The 21,856-nt window shown below is 47.6% G+C and overlaps 1 long non-coding RNA gene across 15 annotated transcripts in view; it reads right to left on the bottom strand.

The window, feature by feature from the left end:
- Nucleotides 1–21,856, bottom strand: part of LOC123803308 (uncharacterized) — a 279,495-nt gene that overhangs the window by 28,536 nt on the left and 229,103 nt on the right. For 10 of the 15 annotated variants that reach the window (XR_015725357.1, XR_015725359.1, XR_015725361.1 and 7 more), the window contains 2 exons: nucleotides 10,783–19,707; nucleotides 3,845–10,401 (listed from right to left, as the gene is read on the bottom strand). This is a non-coding gene — a long non-coding RNA (uncharacterized LOC123803308). Of the gene's footprint in view, nucleotides 1–719; nucleotides 1,655–3,844; nucleotides 10,402–10,782; nucleotides 19,708–21,856 lie in introns of those variants that run through there. The other 5 variants (XR_015725356.1, XR_015725362.1, XR_015725367.1 and 2 more) reach the window with 5 other exon arrangements.

The raw sequence follows: 21,856 nt of genomic DNA, 5'->3' as shown, positions 1-21,856 counted from the left end.
CCTTATAGTTTTATAAGCAGCAGAACATTTGTTTCTCTAACACTACCAGTAAAGTAAGAATAATGATATTATTGACCTCATAGAGATGTCATGAGATGGAAAGAGCTAGTACATGCCAGGTGCTGAGAAGAGTATCTAACACTCTAAAAACACTCTATAAATTTCAATGATTACCATCATAGAGATATACACTTTTTAAAAGAAAAGGAACAGAATGAGTGGGGAGCAGTAGACAAGATGTTAGAAAAAATCCCAGAAGACCACAATAAATTTTTAGTTATGAGGTTGCTAGAATACAAAACCAATTTTAAAAATCAATACTAGCAGCAGCTCATACAATGTTTTAAAAGTTAAAAAAAATGCTGTCTTTTTCAGTAATGACAAAATATAAGGTGCCTAAAAATAATCTAACAAAAGATGTATAAAACATTTATGGGAAACATTGTACATCACTATTCAAAGACATGAAGACCAAAATAGGGAATACGGAATATGTCATGTTCACATGTAGAATGCCTCAATAATATATGTCAATTCTCTCAAACTAATTTGTAAATTCAATTCATTTTTAATCAAAATCTCCCTACTGCTTTTTCTCAGAACCTGACAAACTGACAAATAGCAGTATTTGGCCTTGCAGATATCAAGACTACCTTAAAGCTATAATAATCAAATTACCTGCCCTGAAAAGGACTCATGCATAAAATAAAAATAATAATAATAATAATAATAATAATAATAATTTAAATATGAAAGGTAATGTTCATGAATATTTATTATGTGTCAGGCTCTGCCTGGAGGAATCAAAGCACAGTATTGCCCCTTTAATCCCCCAAAAGGTATTTATTAATATTATCTTCCTTTTGCAGAGAAGAGGGACTAAGGTAGAAGTGCAGAAAGATTACACAACTTGTTGAAGATGACATCCTGTTAGGTAACGGCGCTGGGCTTTGCACCCAGGTTGTATCTCTGCAATCCCTGCTGCAACATCTCTTTTAGAAACATGGTATTCCACAACGTGGCATTAAAATTCAGTAGGTAAAGGCTAGAATATTCATTAAGTGGGAATGGAACAATTGGCTAACCATACGAAACACACACTCCCCCACACATACACACACATGCACATTCCAGAATGACTAAAGACCTCAATTTAAAAACAAAATTTTGGAAAAAAAAATATAAAGATTCTCTTCATAACATTGGGAAGAGATTTCTTAAGTTACAAAAGCACTAACATTCGACAAAAAAATCAATAGACTTACCTACTTTCACATTTACAACTTTTAGACAACAATTTTTCATACATGTGCGAAAAGATCTATGCACATACATGTTCACTGTGATAGTCTTTCACTAGCAACATTTTGCTGGTACATCGCTAACAATAGGAAAATGGTTTACCCTATTGTGCTATGTTCATATAATGATATACGTATGCTTATTTTGTTAAATGTTCTATTAAATGTTATAAAATAAATGAACCTGGGGCACCTGGGTGGCTCAGTCAGTTAAGCATCCAACTCTTGATTTCAACTCAGGTCATGATCTCAGGGCTGTGAGATGGAGCTTCGCGTTGGCTCTGTGCTCAGTGCGGAGTGTGCTTGAGATTCTCTCTCTGCCTCTCCCTCTGCCCCCCTACCCTACTCACGCTCTAAACAAATAAACAAACAAATAAATAAGATCTTTTAAAAAATACAGTAAATAAAAATGTATGAACTAAATCTATGCCTATCAACATGAATACATTTCAAATATAACACTAAAAGATGTCAAGCGACAGAAACATTTTGTAAAATGGAAGACTTTGGTAAAACATAAAGACACATCACACAATGCTATTCCTCCTTTATGAATACATATATATGGTACAGCATAAATGCACATGAGGAAGGGCACGCAACATTTGCAGGAAGGTAGTGTCCTCTGGGAAGTGGAACAAGGAAGGGGAACACACTAAACGGGTAAACAGAAGATTTCACAAACATGTGACCTATTACTTCTTGAAAAAAAAAAATGAAGCAAAATGTTAACACGGTCACGCCTGGATGGTGACTACCTGGATGCTCCTTTTATTGTTCTCTGTACTTTTTAGATTGCTTGAAATACTTGATAATAAAAATTTGTTTTGAAAATTGGCTCCTGGGTGGAGGGTAGACTGGAGAGGGAGAGAGATCCAGTGGACTAGTGAGGAGGCTGGTTCACGAGCCCAGGCTGGCTCATGGTGGAATAGAGCGATGGTGGCGGGAATGTTTTGCCAATAGATTAGTTGTGGAAGGGGGTAAAATAGAGAAGATAAATAAAATCTTTTAAAAAAATAGGGAAGAATACAGGGGCGCCTGGGTGGCTCAGTCGGTTAAGCATCTGCCTTCGGCTCAGGACATGATCCCAGGGTCCCGGGATTGAGCCCCATCTCAGGCTCCCTGCTCAGAGGGAGTCTGGTCCTCACTCTCCCTCTGCAGCTGCCCTTCCCCCTCCTCCTGCTCGTGATCTCTCTCTTGCTCACTCTCTCAAATAAATAAAATCTTAAAAAAAGAAGAAGAATAAAGAATGGCTCTTGGGTTTTTGATCTGGGTAACAAAACAGATGATGGAGCCAATTACTGAAAGAGGCTTGGGGACAGCAACAGGTTTAGGGGAGAAATAAGGAGTTTTTTGTGGCTATGGCAGATCTGAAATCATCATTAAGCCTCCAAGTGAGTTGTTGTATGGACAACATAGGCAGATTGCATGCAGATTCAAACCTGGAGCTCAGAGGTGAGTTCACAACTGGAAATAGAAATTGGAAGTCATCGACTTAAAGACGGCATTTGAAACCTCAGTGAGATCTTCTTCTCAGACAGTATGGATGGAGAAGAGAAGCAGATGGAGGGACAAGTTTGGGGCACTAGAGTCAGAGAGAAACGCAAGAACAGAAGCAGAGATCGAGTGGGAGAAAAGATGTCATGCTTCTGGCTTTGAAGGTGGCGGAAGGGGTCACATGTCAAGCAGTGTGGGCCAGACAGGGGAGCAGACTGTCCCCAGGAGCCGCCAGAAGGAATGCAGCTCTGTCCACACCTTGATTTTTGCCCAGAGAGATCGTGTTGGACTTGTACTCTGCAGAACTGTAAGATCCTAAATCCTGCTGCTTACACCACTAGGTTGGGGCGACTGCCCACAGCAGCAGCGGGAAATGAGTACAGGGAATCGCTAAGGATGTCTGGGAATCAGCAGCCGGCAGGAGGCTATTCGTGTTGCACAAGTCCAGCGGTGAGAGCATCCCCAAAAGAAAGGAGGGGACCCGTGTGTGAAACAGCGCTGCGAGATACGGTCAGGGGGAGAAAGTGCTGACCACTGGGTTTGCTGAGATGAAGGTGGTGGGTGAGAAAGTAACTTCCTAGAGAGTGGGCTTCAACCCAGCTTTGACCAGAGAGGGTTAAAGAGGGGAGGAGAGGCGAGGTGGTGGGGAGTAGAGACTCGGTCACTGAGGTTCCTGTAAGGAGCTAGAGGGACGGCCCACGTGGCTTGTGTTTTACCTTTAGCCAAGTCTGAACGCTCATGGAAAGAGCCCAGCAGGCACCGAAGCACAGACCTTGGAGGGGAGGCCCTAGTGGGCTGGCAGGAAAATACCCAGGACAACCCAGGACACTGGCCTTGCAGAGGGCGGGTGGGAGGGAGGTGGGCAGCACACAGGTGGGATGGCATGGGTGGGGGGAGATGGAGCCTCTCCTCGAGCCTGCAGCAGCTCAGGGAACCTGGGGTCATCGACTCAGAGGGCAGAGATGGGGAAGGAAGGGGTGAAGGCTGGCGGAGAACAAAGAAGTCATGAAATCGCCCCTCGGCAGAGCAGAAACGGGAACACCTACCAGCTGTCAAAGCAAGGACTCTACGAGCGTCCGTCTCCTCGGCTGCCCTGAGCGTCCATCTCCCACCGAATGGCCCTCAGCACAGACTCCACTTCAAAGTGGGAACATCAGCAGGTCCAAGGCAGAAGGAGAATAAAAGATGGGTTTTCTTTTATGTTCCCCAGCAAAAAACTTACAAATTGTCCCAAATGTCACACCTGTATTTTGGTGAAAAAGAAAAAATCCTAAAGGCAAAGCCTGTTTTTAGAACTTTGACAGCAGGAAGGACAGTCCTAAAACATTAATGAGCAACAACAAACTCAAGGTTCTTTGGGGACATTTTGGAGACATGAGAACTTAGTTTTGAGTTTTATAGTTTTGTGTTTTTTTAATCAACATGAAGCTTTACCATCAGCGTTATAAAATCTGTTATCATTTCTTAGCCTTTGGAAGTTTCACTTAATTTAAATGTTGAACTATCACACAATTTTCATCAGCCTACACTGCTAACCATATGTTTCTAGAGAAGAGGGCTGTTTGCACTGCCTCCCCCATTTGATGAACTAGCTTATAACCGTGAAAATGTGATTCGTCTATTTATATTTAATCGAAACACACTACAAACACTTGATAGCTTACTCCTCAAGCTTTGCACCATTGGTGACAGATGAGAAAAAAGTGTTCAGCAACTTAATCTGATTTACCACATAAATATTCACATCTTACATAGCTGTTCCACGGAACAGTCGTGTAAGTGGCTTCCATTTATTTGCAAATTTATTGTCTTGACTGTAAAATGCAAATCAATTATTGAAACTGTTTAGTAACATGCACCCATCCAATAAATGGTGAAGGATTTCTCTCTCTGTGTGTGTCCTATGAAGTGAATTAAAACGAACAGGATGGAGCTTTAGAACCCTATAATCCGTCATGCCAATGGTAAAGTGGGTATTTCCGTCACATAAGCTAAACAAGTTCTCTGCATATGCACAGTGAGTGGATGGTTAAAATTCCACCCTTATCAATAATTTCTTTCTTAAAAAACATACTTCCAGGAATTCTGTTTCCATGAACGTGGCAGGCCCAGTGTTCAGACTAAATCCTGAAAATAGCTAAGAACTCTAGATATATCTATTTTTTAATTCTTAAAAACACCTTCATGAATTTTCAGGTCAAAATCTAAGGGAGAAGTCAGAAATGAGAAGCATAGTAATGAAATCACTTTTGCCTTGAGAGCAAATCTGGTGAACTTTCATTTTCATGGCCTTTATGAAAAGCCCAGGTCCCATTGCAAAGTGGAGAGTCTGGTGGGAGACCCTCCTTCCATAGACCTGGGACCCCGAAGGACTCCAGCCCCCTGTGAGGGAGAGGGAGGCAGACCCCACTCTCAGGCTCACAAACGACCACCACGGTGCTGAGACCATGGGCCTGGGAGCAGGGGATGCCTTCAAGAATTTGTCATGAAAAATAAGCTTTCTATCCAGAGTAACATTAACTAAAACAAAATTCATAGACTAAATCTTTTTGGACCTTTTAGGAAATTCTACCAATAAAACCAGAATGTTTATATTAATAGCAGGGCGGTAGATTTTAGAGTAAGAACCTCATTAGGGATAAAGGGGGTTACAATATAAGAATAAAAGAAAATTTACTGGGGAACTTTTTTGTCTTAAATTTATTTTTTGTTTTGTTTTGGTTTTGTTTGGAAGAAGCTATTGTTACTCTTACTTATCTTTTCCCCCAAAACCTTATATATTCCTTGAGGCCTTTCCAATATCTTAAAGCCCTTGGCTTTGGAACCGAAAAGCCAGCTCGTGTTCCATGGAAACAGAGTCTGAGATGCAAAACTGCAGCAAGAGCGTTGACTGGGGAGTATTCTCAGAAGACACACCTTTGAGGAAGGGGGGGAGGGTGGAATTGGGCACCGGGAGAGGGCGACTCTCAACAAGATCCTGTCTGGACCTCAGCCATCTGCAGAGAGCCCGGGAGCTGGAGATGTCCTCCCTTGTCCCAAGCTGAGGCAAGCAGGCCAGGCCTTTGGATCCCCAGGTCAGCCACTAATTGGATGTGGACTGTGCTCTGAGAGGTGAGGGAACCTTGAGTGGGGTGCTTCCCTGTAGACCATTCCCGGCAAGACAGCTGAGTGGTGGATGCCCAGGCCCTGAAGAGAGCTCCCCGTAGAGCTGGGAGGTGCCTGCTGCAGTCCACACTCGCTAGGGATTCACTCGCTTCTTCTCATGAGTGCTCCCCAACAGGGAAGTTCCTCTAGGATTTTGGTTGGACTGGTTACCTGGAGAACTTAGAAAAGAGGGTTATTTGAATAAACTGCAGCCCCCACTGCCACAGTGGATCTCAGGCTGTCACTGACACTCACCGTCCCCTCCTCCACCACCAATTCAAGATTCCCCACTCCTTCAGCTTGCGCCTCTGCTGGGCTAGGCAGATTGCCTGGTAGGGTGACCCAGACATGATCTCTGAAGTGTCGGAACCTCTGGTTCTCACTCTCATCTCAGGATATGACTCCCATACTTGTCCACCTGCAGTTCAAACCAAGCATTAGGAGCACCAAGAGACTCCCGGGGCAACCTGGGAGCAGCACACACCTTCTTCCTTGGCCTCATTGTGCAGCTACAGACCTACCTCCCCCTGGTGATCGGGGTCAGCTACACCTGCCAGGATAAAGCTCTTCTTCTTGTCTGCGGGTCACTCATAAATTGACCGGGTGTTGGGTGGAAAATAAAATTCAGTAAGAGTCCTACTGTGTCCTCTGGTGGAGGTATTCTCCCCCTGGATGCCACAGAACCTCGTATGGCAGGGACGGAAAGCACAGTTCCCTCTGTTGGTCACTGGCAGCAATGGTGAGTAAGACCACTCCTACAACTATCTCCTCATTCTCAGAGCCCTGTGTCCCACCTGTCAGGGGCACAGCGTTGTCGACATGGCATGCAGTCTGTGTCCTGGAGGCTCATGTTCCACACTCATGAGGCATTGTCTCTAATCTGGAACCTTAACTATATTCACAAGAGGTTTTTCTGCCTCTCTGGCAGGCTGGCAGCTTCTAGGTGGTGTCGTATGTGATGAAAACAGTGGCTCTCACGGTCATGTGCCTACTGCTGAACCCCCATTGCAAAGAAGTGGGTCCCTCAACCGGAACTGATATTATGTGGAATCCCGTGTTGGTGGGTAGTGGTGCTGCCCCAGGCCCTGCAAGTAGAAAAGGCAAACCCATGCCAAGACTATCTGATGACCCCAGTCAAGATTCATCTGTGTCCCTTACACGGTGGAGAGATCCCGATAGTCAGTTTTTACCGAATGGCTGTTACTAGCACTGGGCGCTGCATGGCTAGTCTCTGTTGCTAGCAAATTAGGCCTTCAGTAGCAACAGGACTTAGGGGGCCTTGGTGAGTGAAGCTCGTACCAACAGGCTCTCCTGTAGCCTTCATCTCTGCCACTGTGGCATCTGTTGTACCCGCACTGGGGTGGCTGATGACAGGCTGATGACAGTCATTCCCTGTTTCTTTGCTACCTCTTCCATGGTGAATGCACTTTGCTGGGCGTTACCATGTGATGCACATATCTTCACACTGTACTCACTCCTGTAAGCCCATCTTCAAGCTTCTTCTTGTCCCCCCTATGCCAATCTTTCTCTTTCCAGAATATTCACCCCGTTCATGCACTTTATGAGTGTCACGAGGCACATATTCTTATCTCAGGTCATCTCTCTTTCCCTACAAAGTGGACGACCAGACGACCTACCCAGACATATGTCCCCTGGAGGATTTCTCCTGACTGCTATCTTCTAAGACCACCCCTGAGTGGTGTAACCTGCAGTCCATTTTTGGCATGTACCAGTGAATCAAGTCACCCTGTCACCATAGGGGATGATTAGTGTGAGATGAGAGAAAAATACCAGAAAACACTAGTGGATGGTAAGGAGCCCAGCTAACTGTGCAACTTCCTCATTCATTCTGACCTTGTTTATGCCCAGGCCTGGAGATCCCACTTCCCCATATCATGAGTCCACCCAATCTTATAATTCAGTGAGTCTCACAGAACCCAGCCTGGCCATGTAGTTAATTAACATCCCATAGTGCCATGCTCTAACTCTACCAGGGCCGAGAAGCTTGCTAAGAGCTATTTTTCAAATGATGCATACTTTTCTGCTCCTGATGACAGGGCCTTTCTCCAAAATGCCAATAGTTAACTTGTGACTCTCCTAGGGCTTGCCATAAGCTCCCCATGATGCTTTTCCCCATCATACATCACTGTAGCACCTTAGAGATCTGCCATACCATGCCATTTCTACCGGTGAGGACCATAGGGTCAGCCAGGTTGTATGAAACAAACAACAGGGTCACTTATACCACCGCCTGACCTGCTGCAGATGCTCTTCTTCCTGAGTCCTACTCAAAGATGACAGCCTTCCGTATCACCCAGAAAATGGGTGGAAGCAGTATTTACAGGGGCAGAACACACTGTGTACAAAATCCAGAGGCCTACTAAGCATTGTGCTTCTTTTTAATGGTGGAAGGTATGAGATGCAATCATTCCTTACTTTGGAGGGGCTATCGCAGGAAACCCCAAGTCTCTGGATCCCTACAAATGTCACTGATGCGGCAGGTCTCTGAGTCTTCATGGGGTTGATCTCTCAGCCTTTAATGTACATGTGTTTTACCAAGCCCTCCGCTGACTTACTACTCCTTGCTCCTCTGATGCAATTAGGATGAACACTGATGTCGGTAGACAAATCTGATATTCTGGAATGTCCAGATAGTCCCTGTGGCTTCAGACTATTAACAGGGTAAAGAATGGGAGAGTTAACGTGGACCTTTATAGCAGGACTATAAAAGTATCCTTTGTTCTAGGTGAATCTAAACTGCTACTGATCTTCTTCTCAGGGATGGAAAAGAACACATTCCCCAAATAAATGTCTTCCTTCCATAGGCCAAAGACAATGTTAATATTCTCTAGTGAAAACCAACCAACCAAACAAACAACCACCCACTTCTGGCAGAGCAGCTACAAGGGGAACTACTACTTGATTCACTTTGGGGAAGTTCTCTGTCCTCTGTCATGGTTCCTCTAGTTTGTGTAGGGGCCAGACTGACAGATTAAATGGGGCTGTGACAAGGACCACAGCCCCCACATTCTCTGTCTTTGAGAGTGGCTATCATCCCCGGCATTCCTGCATCAACATGGCATGTGATCATATTTATGACTTACTACCTACTGGGGAAAAGAATATGCCCCACTTCAACATTTCTTTATTCCAAGCAAAGGAACCAATGGGCAGATTCTGCCAAAGACCTAGTGTATCTATTCCCTATTGTACTTGAGGGAAACGACAACCAGTATGTTCAGGGACTGTGAGTTGGACCTGAGCCAAGATACCTTTCATTACCTGGTATCCTGATCTCTACTCCAACAGGGGGGCCATGGTGACACTTTGGGTCCCCAAGTCAATGTCAGTTTGATAATCCTCAAAAGCTTAGGTATTCTTCCTTCCCCCGTGTGAATTTGCCTGAACAAATGGCCTAGGTCCTTTTGGAGAAGAACAGGAGGGAATTATTGCCAAACACACCTGTGGTAATGTTCTAGGGTCCAGGGAGGAACTCTGTTTTCCCTTCAGTCCAGGGGGCTGGGTCTGAGAATTAGCTTAATTAGGCAAGAGATCCTGACTATTGCTGGAGTGGTTTTGCTAACCCTCTCAATCACCCATACTTGGTTTCTTCTAATTGTACAAATTAAACAATACCTTCATCAGCTGCCAATCTATCTTACTTCTAGGAGCAATGTGTCTATTGACCATCTCCATAGCTCTCTGTAGGGCAAAATACTCCCTGGGTGCTCCACCGACCTTGCCTTTCATTGGGATATTTGCCTATGCCTTCCTTCTGATGATGAACACAACACCTGACCTCTATCCTCCCCATTGTTCCCAAGAACCCACTCTGTGATTTCACATCTGTCCTCAGCTCTGGCCCACAGAGCATAGCCATTCCTGAACTTCTTGATGATGCTGGGGCATTCCTTTGTAAACAGGAAGTCTTCCAGCCATCTCAGGAACATATCCACTATAACATGACCATTCCTGGAGCTGTTTGGTCCCTTCTTCCACCATCTGCCTGAGTGTGGATCCTCGCTTCCTCCGGGCTTTCGAGCACCATCTGAGCTGAGTGTTAGCACTGCCTCCAGGGATTCCGGCCAAGATGTGAATTCCTGTACCAAGGTAGAGTGCTCACTTATCAGTAAACTCTCCCTATTCAACTGTATATTCCGTACTCTTTGACTCGATCCGGTGACTATTCTCTTGGTTCTTCTGGGACATATTAGCTAGATCCTACAGCTCCTTTGCCATATAGCCCCTTTTGCCTTTACCTGCCCAGCTCAGTCACACTGTATTGAGATTTGGGCCTTGTCATTCATCTGCTTGCCAGGAAAGAAGATAGGGCTAGATTCTGAGAGGACAAGCATTGTCTTGTGAGATACTTGCCTTATTTGAGGCCTCTGCAGGATCTTCAAGAAAGGAGAATCAACAATCTTCTACATGGGGTAAGGAGTAGACCACTTCTGCAGGCCTGGAGGATTCCAGGGAACACAAAGGTACAAGGTTCTCAACTGTCCAGGTACACATCCCAAGTATTGGGGTCCCACCCATTCCCTATTAGGACCCTGACTTTGGAGGCCTGAGGATTTCACCTTCTCCAAAACTCTGCGTTACTTAAGATGACAACTGGCACTCCAGCTGACCTGCTTCCCAGCTGGAAAACTTTGGGGTTTTCTTACAAGCTGCCAAGGACGTACTTGGGCTTTCACAGTTTGCTGTAAAGCAGTCAGCCTCCCCTGAGCCTCCTGATTTCTTCAATATGAGGAGAACCCAGCTGCCATCACCCTGTCCCATGGACCTCCTACTCACCGTCTTCCTAAAGCCCTTCCAGAGCCATCTGGGCTCCACTCACCACCAGTGACATGGTCCTTGCCATCAGCCAGCCACGTGCTCCTCTCCAATTTTCCATTTAGAGTCCACTTTTTCCCAGCCCGGTCCTGCGTCAACCACCCTAGAGGTCTTCTGGAAACTGTCTGAGATGGAAAACCGCATGCAGAAGGTTTATCAGGGAGTGTTCCTGAGACCTTCACCCGGAAAGAAGACAGACAGGATTTTTCAGGAGGAGAAGCTGACTCGCAGTGAGGTTGCGCCTGCGGCCACCCCCGGCCAACCCTAAGAGGTGCCCTGGTGTTGAACTAGCCCATCACGTTTGGCTCGAATTGAGTGAGGGGGCTGAACTTTTGTATTCCTGCCTTGGTCAGTGAGACGAGCACGGGTGTCATCCGTGGGCATGTAACCTTGAGCGAGCAGAGGGTAACCCAGCAGCAGAGGGTGACGTCCTGCAAACATCTCAGTTGTGAGTCATCTGCAGCCTTTGTCCCCAGCAAGGGGGTGCGGGTGCATCCCCTAGAGGGCTCTGGGCAGTCAAATGGGACTGCTCTTTGTTCTCTTCTCGCTGCCCTTGCTCTCTTACCTGAGATAGTGCACAGAAAGGTCCTGTTTGAGTGGGAGGGACAGTAAAAGGAACAAAGAAATCTGGGGTGAAATAGGGAACCTCAATTAATGTTTCAAAATATTATTGTACCCGGCAACTTCACAGTGTGCTAAGATTCTCCCCTCCCCACTCTGCCTTCCTAAGGCACGGTTTGTATCCCCCTCTTTCCCACCACACTGAACCACCTCCAGGATTATAATTGTCTTACACTTCCCAGGACCCCCATGCCTCACACGGTAGTGCCAGCGAGTAGCAATAAATATGTGAAGTCATCAAACAACTTATTTATATTCCTTCTGGCCAGTGATGGGGGTTCTGTGCCAAACGGAGGAGGCCCAAGATGTAGTTGAAAGGAGTTCTAGGCATCCCAAAGACCAGGGCTCTTCCTAAAATTTTCAAAGAGAATGTCAGGATACCATACAGCACAACAGATTTGAGGAAAAGACCTGAAGAAACCATACTCTTGTCTTAAACAAACAAAGGAAAAATATGGTAAACCCATTGGTAGTGAGGCGAGTGCACACCATTGAAGATGGAAACATAGACAGGGCGCTCCATGTAGCAGGTACTCACGCCCCTGGGATGTGTGCTCAAGTGGGCAGAGCCCTGGCTTTGAACCTGAGGGATTTTTCTGGGGAGATCTAGAGTGAAGAAGCAGGAACTGGCCTTGCTGGAGCAAGTTTCTCCCCCTCTGAGGCTCGTTCTGTGTCTGCATGAGGACAGGAGCTAACATCCACTCACGCTGTGCAAAGAATTCCCCTGGGGACTTACTGTGTGCATGACTCTTCCGAGAAGAGAAGCTGGGGACAGAGACCTGAGGACCCACTAGACCGATAATCCTGTGGCTCGGTCCTGGCCCTGCTGATTCCTGGCTGGGAGCCTTTGACTTCAACTCCTTACAACTTTGTTTCCCCACTGGTGAAAAGGGGTAGGAACCCAAACCTGTGAATGTGTTGTAAGGACTAAACTATAGAGCATTGATATGTCATTTCTTATTGCAGAATAACAGAAGTTGTGAAGTTGTTTTAATGTTCTGGGATCCTTCCAACGAATGCCAACTGTTAATCAAGAGGTTATTGTCTTTTTCTTATAATTCCCCCCCATGTTTAAATACATCATTCTCTGTGAATGGAAAGGTCACATTCTTTATCATTAGCTACTGAGACGGCTTGACTTTGGCTAGCAGTTTGATTTTGCTTTAAAGTAAAAAACAAAAACAAAAACAAGAAAACCTAAATACTGTAGACGGCAGTAACTTTTGGCTGAAACCACTGTCCCCACCCCTCCTTCCCATTTCATGAGCATCCTCCCTGACCAGCTGGGCTCTGGCCTAAGAGGTGAGGCTTTTCCTGAACAGCCTTGGGACTTGTGGGCCTGACTGAAAAGCCCCCAAAGCCAGAGCCAAAGGGGCAGAAGGGTGACGCTCCACAGCCCTGACAACAAAACCCACAGATTCATGCTTTCTAGAACCCCAGCCTCCCCGCAAGCCTGGGACCCTCCCACCACCACTGGCCTTCGGTCCCACTGTCATCAGCAGAGCAAGGCAATTCCACCAGGTGGCCCTGACCTTCCCATGACCTGAGCAGGCGCTAGGGCAGCCCCAACATTGGGCACATTCCCGCTGAGCCAACCTGGGTCAGACCCACCCAAAGGCCACTGTATCTGCCCCATTGAGAAACCAGTTGAAATCCCACTCCTTCTGGCAAGTGACAGGAAACCAAGAAGACTCCCTGGCAGTTCTGAGGTTAACAGGGAGGGTCCTGCCAAGCCCAGACCTCTGGTTTCTGTTCCTCCCAGGATTCGGTCCCCTCCCACCCATAGTCAGGGATCTAGTGAATACAAGATGCAGACAAGTAAAGAGGCTGCCGAAGGTCACGGTCGTGTCACGCTCTCCTCTGCCTCTCCAGGCCGTGGCACACAGGACACGCTGTATTCGTGACCGTTCTCCACCTATCGCCAAACCGCTCCTGATTCTTCCCCAAGGCAGGGAATCCCATCTGGGGGGTGACCCACAAGCGATCAACCACAGCATTTGGATAACTGAATATAAACCAAGATGCTTGTCAGAGTTGGGTGTTGTTAACAGTCAAAAAAGAGAAAGAAAAGAAAAGAGAAAAGAAAAGAAAAGAAAAGAAAAGAAAAGAAAAGAAAAGAAAAGAAAAGAAAAGAAAAGAAAAGAAAAAAAGGACCTACGCTGAGCCCTGAGCCCCGTGTGCTCTGACTAGGAGGGTCTCCTATTCGCTGCATTGACAAAAGCAGGCACGGAGTTGGTGAACTCGGCACAACCAAATCAGGACAAAATCCCTGTGAACCAAAAAAAGAAAACAAGAGAAAGGACCCCAAACTGTTATTTTATTTGGAAACAAAATGCAAATTGTTGTAAAGAATAATGGTCTGATTGTTATAAAGCAATTTATAGATCGCTATAAAGGGCCTCTGGTCCCAGCACTTGATGCCCTGCTGAAAGGGGCTGCCCGAGAGGCAGGTGGGCCTTGGGGACGGAAAGAACCGCCAAAGCCCCGCCACCCAGAGATGTAGCGGGGAGCCTCCTGCCCGGGCATCTCAGACCCCAGGAACGCAGGCCCAGGGCAGATCACCCTCACCTCTGAGTGGGAACGAAGGCCCTTGATTCGTCCTGCTCGGAGAAACAGGAACCTCAGAGAGCTTTGGGTGTGCTCTGGGAGAAAACAGACAGACGGACGGACCAACAAGGGTCATGGGAGCCTTGAGTAGCACGATCTTTACAGACTCTCGTGTTGGCGTTCCCGCGTGGCCACTCAGGGACTGTGTCACGTGGGCAAGTTTCTTAACTTCCCAGAAACTCAGGTTCCTTCTCTGTAAAATGACAACCTTAAATTGTCGTAGAGACGAAATGGGACAAGTGCTATCAAGTGCCTCGCGCGTCACCCTCCACGCAGCCCATTATTCTTGTCGGTCAGTTTGCAGGTTGGGGCAGTGCTGCAGGACTGAGTGGGGCACTAACGTGCATGCCCGCCCCGGATGCTCACCCTGCGGTGTCCCCTACTGCAGGCCAACGTCACTAATCAAGACGACGCTAGGGCAAGACCCCAAGCTTGACTTCCATCTCTGACTCGCCGCGGAGCCAGTCGCGGTGGCTCCGTTTACTTCACTGGGAGACACAAGTTTCAGGCTCCGTGGTCTCCGAAGTGCCGACCAGTCTGGTGGCTTTGGAGCCTGTGCTTTCCTAAGAGTCTCTGGGGGAGCACAGTGGCCACCGAGTGCGTGGTGAGTCTCTCCAGAGCTCCAGGCCGCCCTCCCGAGCCACGGCTGCCACGTGGCGGCCTCCCGCGGTGAAGCCACTCTCCGGGGGCGTTTACAACCCTCGCTGGGCCTGCAGCTGAGAAGTACATCTGACGTGTTCGAATTTCCGCCAGGCTTCCCTCTCGCAACACAAAGCAAGCTTGAGTGGGCTCTCTCATTCATAAGGACACCCAACCAGGCTTAAAAAGATGTTCCTTAAACAGATACTGTCTTAAAAAAAAAAAAAAAAAAAAAAAAAAAAAAAAAAAAACAAACTCCAGGAAGCCAAGTGTTAACAAAAGTGGAACTTGAGACTTTTTCTCTTGGTTCCCTATAACGAGCATTCGCTGCTCACTTCGCAATTGCATTCCTGTGCACACTGCCTCAGTGCGTGCAAGGGCACACACACATTCACTGTGGAGTCCTGCCCGAGGTGGGACGGTGCCTAATGGCCCCAAAGAACAGCACTAGGTATTGGCTTTGGTGGGAAGTTTAACAGGATTTTCTGGACAGGCCTGTGGGAGAAGATAGGACCCAGCTGCCAGGGTAAATTACCAAAAAAGGCAAATGAGGAAAACAGTTCTTTCCAAACACATCTAATATCCTAGTTCCCTATGCACAGAGATTGCTACAGCTCCCAGGACCGTGGAAGGTGCTTAAACTTTCAGGTCAAAAGAAATTGTACTTCTGCTCCTGGACCCCCCTGCTGTTTTGTCACTATCTTATTGCATTGGCATGGGAAAAATAATTACAGCTCTCTGGGCCTCAGTTTTCCCACCTATGAAATGAGAATTTTTATTAAATGGCATCCCAGATCCTTTCTAGTTGCCAAATCATGGGAAATCTCTCTCCAACCGATTTTTAACCTCAAGGGGCCATGGGTCACTACAAATCTCTGATGAAAATGTGGACCTTCTCTCTAAGAGTATATGCAAAGACCCACAAACACAGAGTTTATGCGTGGAGTGTGAGAGGGGATTCGGAGAATCCCTGAAGCCTGCGTGGGTGATGGGTTTAACACTCTCAGATCTAGGAGAGGACATCTCTAAAGACAATCTCTCTGAAAGAGAAGGGAAAGATATGGGAACTGGGCAAGCGTGGAAATCTGAAATTTTAATTTAGAAATTAAGACAGTTGTCTCATTCTGAGCTTTTAAAAATTGAGCCATAATTCTGTATAATACTTCAAAAGATAAGGGATGGAAGATAGGCAAGATCCATCACAGTGATAAGCTGGATAGGCTACATCTGGGGCTGACCGGAAGTGTGGAGTCAGATTCTGATCAAGCAGGTATTATGCAAACACCCAAGGCTGCAGTTAATGACTTGGGTGCTTTCCCCCAGATGTTCCACCCATGTTCCAGAGCAGGAGGGAGGCTGGCTACAGCCCAAATCAAATTTTTTATATTCCTGTAAGATAGTGCCAGGCACTCAGGTTTCATCAGCCCCACGTTGGAGGCATCAAGGCGCCACGTCATGGTTGGATAGCCTTGCATTCAATCCATTTTACTGAAGACAGAACAAATAAACTAAGAATCAAAGCCCTCGGTGACTCATGTCAGCGGTGTAAATTGAAAGTCAACACTTGTCCTGCATGTAATCTAGCTGAAGAAGAGTTTATAGTGCAGAATTCTCCGTGGGGACTATTGCTGCTCCTTCCTGAATGGAGAGCTCCTCGTGTGTGTGTGCGTACAGGTATGTGCATGTGTGAGTGTGTGCACACACGTGCATGCAAGGGCATAAGCATGTGAGTGTGTGCATGCATTTAAAATGCTCACAGCTCACGGCTTTAAACAATACCGCCATCCCAGGAAAATGGGAAAGAAGAAAAAAAGGAATCCAAAACTTCTGTTTTATTAAGAACTAAAATGTAAGAACAATGGTCAAAATCATAGTTGAAGTAGTGATTTTAAAGAGTTATTTCCAAATAGGTTCCAGAGTCGGAGTACATCGGGCACTCTCTGCCACGTCCTCACCCAGCTCAGTCCGGCGTGCGCATCCTGGTCCAAATGCGATTTCTCAAAGGAACACTCCGGAGCTTGTAGCTGCCCGTACTCTCTGCTCCACAGTCAGTCAGCATCGCATGTGCGTTTAACAGGAGCTTCTGCCCTGCGCTAGACTGTAACACCCTGCAAGACCAAGGCTCCGCATTCTTCGCCGGCGTCACCCCACGGCACCTGATACCGTGCTCGCCACGTAGATGACATAACTGATCAACTGAATGAGAAGTCACTGCTCTGAAGCCAACGAGGGACACGCGGTGGCAAGCTCAGGGGCTGAAAGGCTGGACGCTGGGTCCCAGTTCCGCCACCCGCTGGTTGCTTTACTTAGAAACTACTTCCAACTTCCCCTGACCTTAGTTTCCTTATCTATAGAATCAACGGTTTGAACCAAATATGAAATCCAAGTCCCATTTGGCTTTACGCTTCTGTGAGCTTGTTAACAAGAACCCGGCATCAGAAGGAACTCCCCCTAAGTCTGCCCATCCGGACTTTTAATGGAATGAGGTTCCTTGAGGCAGGGTGTGTCTCTAATGAGTCTCTGTTCTGTCAGTACTTCATATAGTGCCTGGCACATAATTGACGCCCAATGAAAGTTGAATGAGAGAGTAAATGAATGAGTGGATGAATCAATGAATGAGCAAACCTGGCAAGTGGGGATGACTCAGGGATGCATTCACATGATAAACATTCATTGAGGGCCAACTCTTGCTGGACCAAAAGGATAGTGGAACACACAGGGTGACGTTGGTGGGAGATAGGACATTCCCAGGCATTGCCCTCCATCCAAGGGCTTTGCTGCCCCTCTAGGCACTCACTGGAGTGTTCTGCAGTCATCAGCTCTGCGTCCAGCTCATTGTCTGCCTTGCAAAACCACCCAGTGTGCAAGCGAACACAGCAAGTGCTGATGTGGGCACTGTGGTCCCAAGGAGATGCTTTGGAAGGTTTAGCATGGAAATGATATGCCTCCCCAGGGAAAGGGCTAGAAGTTGACGGACACTGGCTGCCTTGGGGGTGGCTGAGGTTTGAGTAAGGCCAGGTATTCCAGAGAGCTGTGGTCCTGAGTGCACAATGTACAGAAGGAACAGGATATGCAAAATCCAATTTTATAGTGTTTTAAGCCAGGACAGGGAGAGAGAGCATGCACTCCCCTAGTTCATGTGGCTCTCATAAAAGACCGTATTTCTGCTCATCCTGAAACCAAGTGGCACGAGGTGCAGGTTGGGAGTGTAAGGGTATGTGGTGTGTCTGTATTCCCCCGCTGGAAATCCATAGCAAAATGGGTGGCAGTGGCTTTCTCTTATTAGATGACTTTACCTGCCATGAGCCTGATAAGTAAGAGTTGACCAGAAAGGCCACCCAGAGTCGAATGCTTTCTCTAACAGAAGGGGCATGGGACCCACTCCCAGACCCACCTATCAGGCTGTGGGGGGGACCTCATCAAGTCACTTCACATCTCTGGGTCTTAGGTTTTTCTTGTCAAACAAGAGGGGATCCAGACACTAGCAATGGCATTGGTAAAGCCAAGAACGGCAGCTTATAGCTCTGTGGAGTCTCTTAACTTCCCTGGACCTCCCTACAGCCGTGCAAGGCACACAGGCCAAGGGAACAGCCTAATTCTACATATGGGGCAAAGGCTCAAAACTTACTTGCCCAGGCTCCCATGGAGGTTGGTAGAGCTAGGCCATGAGCTCGGGTCACCTGACTCTTGGGATTTAGGAAAATTACCAAAGCCTGGAGGAGTGAGCCCCAGAAGAGGGGGACACAATGGAACCACGCAGGAGGGTCCAGGAGCTCTTTCTACCCCCTCACATCAACGTGCTGAGCATTTGCTCTCAAATGGTTAACTGAGGAGACTTGCAAAGCAGGCATAGGGCTCGAAGACTCTTTGATGTACAGAGCCTTACTTGGAGAGGAGGGTGCATGGGGGAGAGGAGGAAGTGGTGCTTTGGTGGCTTTGTGTAATTATTTTCCAAGACTAACAGGATGCTATTCTCTTCAAACAAATCTGATGTCCTTGTGCCCTTTTGCCCTTGATTCAGATCAGTTACAAAGACAGCTTTCCCCAAGGTGATCTGGATATGTGGCTCTCCTTTCAAATCGTCCTTCAGAATTCCTTTGATGTGTGGGTCCTCGCTCCCGGAGCATATTTTCCGCAGCTCAGCGGACTACCACGTCGCCCTCGAAGTACTTTCTTCTGAAAGTGGTCTCTTTCACGTAGTTTCTCGGTAGACGTTTCAACATCAGGTGGGACGCACATTGATGCAAAATGTCACTTGAGCATCAGGCTGCTTCTGAGACTGAAAGCAGTTTGGGGCTTATCACAACCTTCGTGTTCTGCTCAACTGCGAGGGAGGGTTCATCCCAAAGACCCAAGAGAGACAAATGTAGAAAAGTGAAGCCATTTTTACTCACTCGTTCACGTGTTGTTTCATTCCTCAAACGCAGAATGAGCTCTCCTCTGTGCTAAGCCCTGCCTACAGAAGAAACAAGATGCTTGCAGAATGCAAGGGAAGGCAGGCACGAGTAGGTTGCAAGAGATTGGGGCTACGAGGAAGGTGTGCCTGGCATGTCAGGAGACTCAGGAGGAGAAGGCCAGAGAAGCCTTCCAGATGGAGCCTGGAAGAATGACTAGGTTTCTTTCAATATTATTATTATTATTATTATTATTATTATTATTATTATTATTATAACATAGAATGTATTATTTGTTTCAGGGGTACGGGTCTCTGATTCATCAGTCTTACACAATACACAGCACTCACCACAACACATACCCTCCCCAGTGTCCATCTCCCAGCCACCCCAACCCCTCCCCCTGACCAGCAAACCGTAAGAGACTCTTCATCTCAGGAAACAAACAGAGGGTTGCTGGAGTAGGTTTCTTTCACGTTCTTTATCTCTAGAAGATGGTGACTCATCCATGGTGTGTTGAAAAGAAAAAACTCCATCTGTAATATTTGCCAATTTCCTTGGTATAAATACTCCCACCGAATAATAGCAAATCTCAAGCTCCCGAGTGTGACACCACTGACGACAGCACACCGTTGGGGCCACTGTACAGGTAGGAGGGATGTAAATACCTTCAAGAGAACAGACCACAGTAAGTAGGTGATAGTAAAATAATGAGGAAGTGATGAATTTGAGTATTTATGATCTTTGTTTTTACTATAATTTATGTAATTATAAATTGTTACAACTTCATGTTTAATAGCGACGGTGTTTAATAACCAGCTCCCCAAGTTCCAGAAAACCAGTCAGCTCTCCAGCTCACCACAGGGTTACCCCTTCCCTTAACCTCTACCACCTTGCAAGCCCCCCCACATCCCTGGGCATTAGACCATCCTTCTGACCAGGCTCTCTGTCCCTCCCCCCACTTTGCCCACCAGTCCCCACAGTGTAGCTGTAGTAACCTTTCTAAGATGCAGTGGGACCACGTCATCCCCCTGAAGAAGACTCTTGGATGGGTCTCTGTGGTTTTCAGTCCCCCCCCTTCCATGATGCAGACCCCCTGCCCCAGCCCCCGTGTCCCTGATCCCCCCCACCTCCGGCACCTTGTGCTCCCAGCTCACCCTGCAGCTCCCCTGCCCCCTGCCCCTGCTGCTTACAGCACCCTCTCTTGTTCTTCACACCCAGGTGCACTGTCCTCCAGATCCCCACTCGGACATGACTTTCTGGGGAGACTTTCCCTGGCCCACCACTCCGGAGAGGGTACCCCGTTGTGTTGCCACAGGGCCTGGGCTGGAGCACGTCCCAACTGGGTTGTAACAATTCGGTTTGACCACGGAGTTGAGAGTGGGGCCTGGTGCAGACTTCCTGGCTGTGACTCCTGGCTCTGCCACTTACTGGCTGGGTGTCCTTGAAGAAGCCAGATCACCTTCAGAGTCTCTTCCTCTCCTGCAAAGTAGGGTACTAGCAGCCCCAACCTCACAGGCTGCGTGCGAGCCTCCTACAATTTAGCACCACTGAGTGCTGACCGCAGAACCGGCCCACAGAGAGGGCCCCTGCAAGGTAACTGCTACTGGCCCTCTGACAGTCGCCACACAGCCCGAGCTCCTTCTCCTGCTGCTGGAGATGCAAGTGTAGCCCTGTGCCGGGACAGAGTAGATGCTCGACGACTCTGCAGAACTGAATAATTCTGAAGAATGGATCGACAGGAGAGGGAAAGGCCGGTATTCCCGGCAGAGAGCAAATCCAGCAGGAGGCCCAGGCCTCAGTGCCACAGGAAGATCGGGAGGCTACTGGCCCAGATCTGGCTCTGAAGTTCTTTCTGAGGCCCCCAGCTCCATTTCCCCACCCTGTGTTAGCTCGCTTGTGTTGCTGGCACGAAGCTCCTGAGACAGGTCAGCCAATACCACAGGCCTTGATTTTCTTGCAGTTCTGAAGGCTGGAGGTCCCAGACCAGAGTCTGGCGGGGGTGATCGCAAGGAAAGCTCTCTCCCTGGCTCATATCCTCATACGACGTTCCTGGGTGCTTGCCCACGGGTAAGGCCCCGGCATCACTTTCTGTGCTTAGAAGGACGCTACTCCTATTGGGTTAGGGCCCCACCCTCATGACCTGATTTAACCTTAGTTACTGCCCCAGAGGCCCCATCTCCAAATACAGCCACACTGGGAGCTGGGCACACAAATCTGGCAGGGAAGCAAGCCTTCAGTCCCTAGCCCCTCCCTGTGCCCCCCAGCACGCCCCTCTGGCCCTGCAAAGGAAGAACAGCCCCGTGGGTCCCGGTCTCTGCTCCCTGGGGACAGGCATTCCATCAGTGCTGCAAGGAGGCCAGCTGCTCCCAGCACCTCTGCTAATGACTGGCTAAGTGTGTCTGCTGCGTCTGGAGCCTGAGAATTTGTTTTTTTAACTAGGGACCTTATTAGCTGCTAACTGCTGAGAGATGAAAAATTGCAGTCAGACCATTCAGGTGCTTGGCCTTTCAGCTCAAATTTCCTCTCGGGGCCCCGCCTCTGCCTCTGCATATTCAGAATTTTCCAGCCAGTTCCATTCTGTCAAGTAATTATTTACAAATTAGATTTCCAGGGAATGCACGACCCGAGAAGCTAGCATTACATACGTAAATAACAACAAATTACTTTTTCCAATAACCCAGTGTTATTAGAAATCTCAGGGACCTATCACCCCTGTTCCCCGCGCTGACAGCATTTATCAGCGCTTCGTCTCCCCAAGCGGAGCTGGGGATGTATACAGGGCAAGTGACAGAAAGCCATGATCGGTGCTGTTGT

This window comes from Ursus americanus, chromosome 7 (assembly GCF_024610735.1).
Source record: "Ursus americanus isolate L20-20 chromosome 7, mUrsAme1.1.p, whole genome shotgun sequence".
Lineage (NCBI taxonomy): Eukaryota > Metazoa > Chordata > Mammalia > Carnivora > Ursidae > Ursus > Ursus americanus.
The sequence above is the reverse complement of the archived record's forward strand: the minus strand, read 5'-3'. Positions and strand labels throughout refer to the sequence as shown.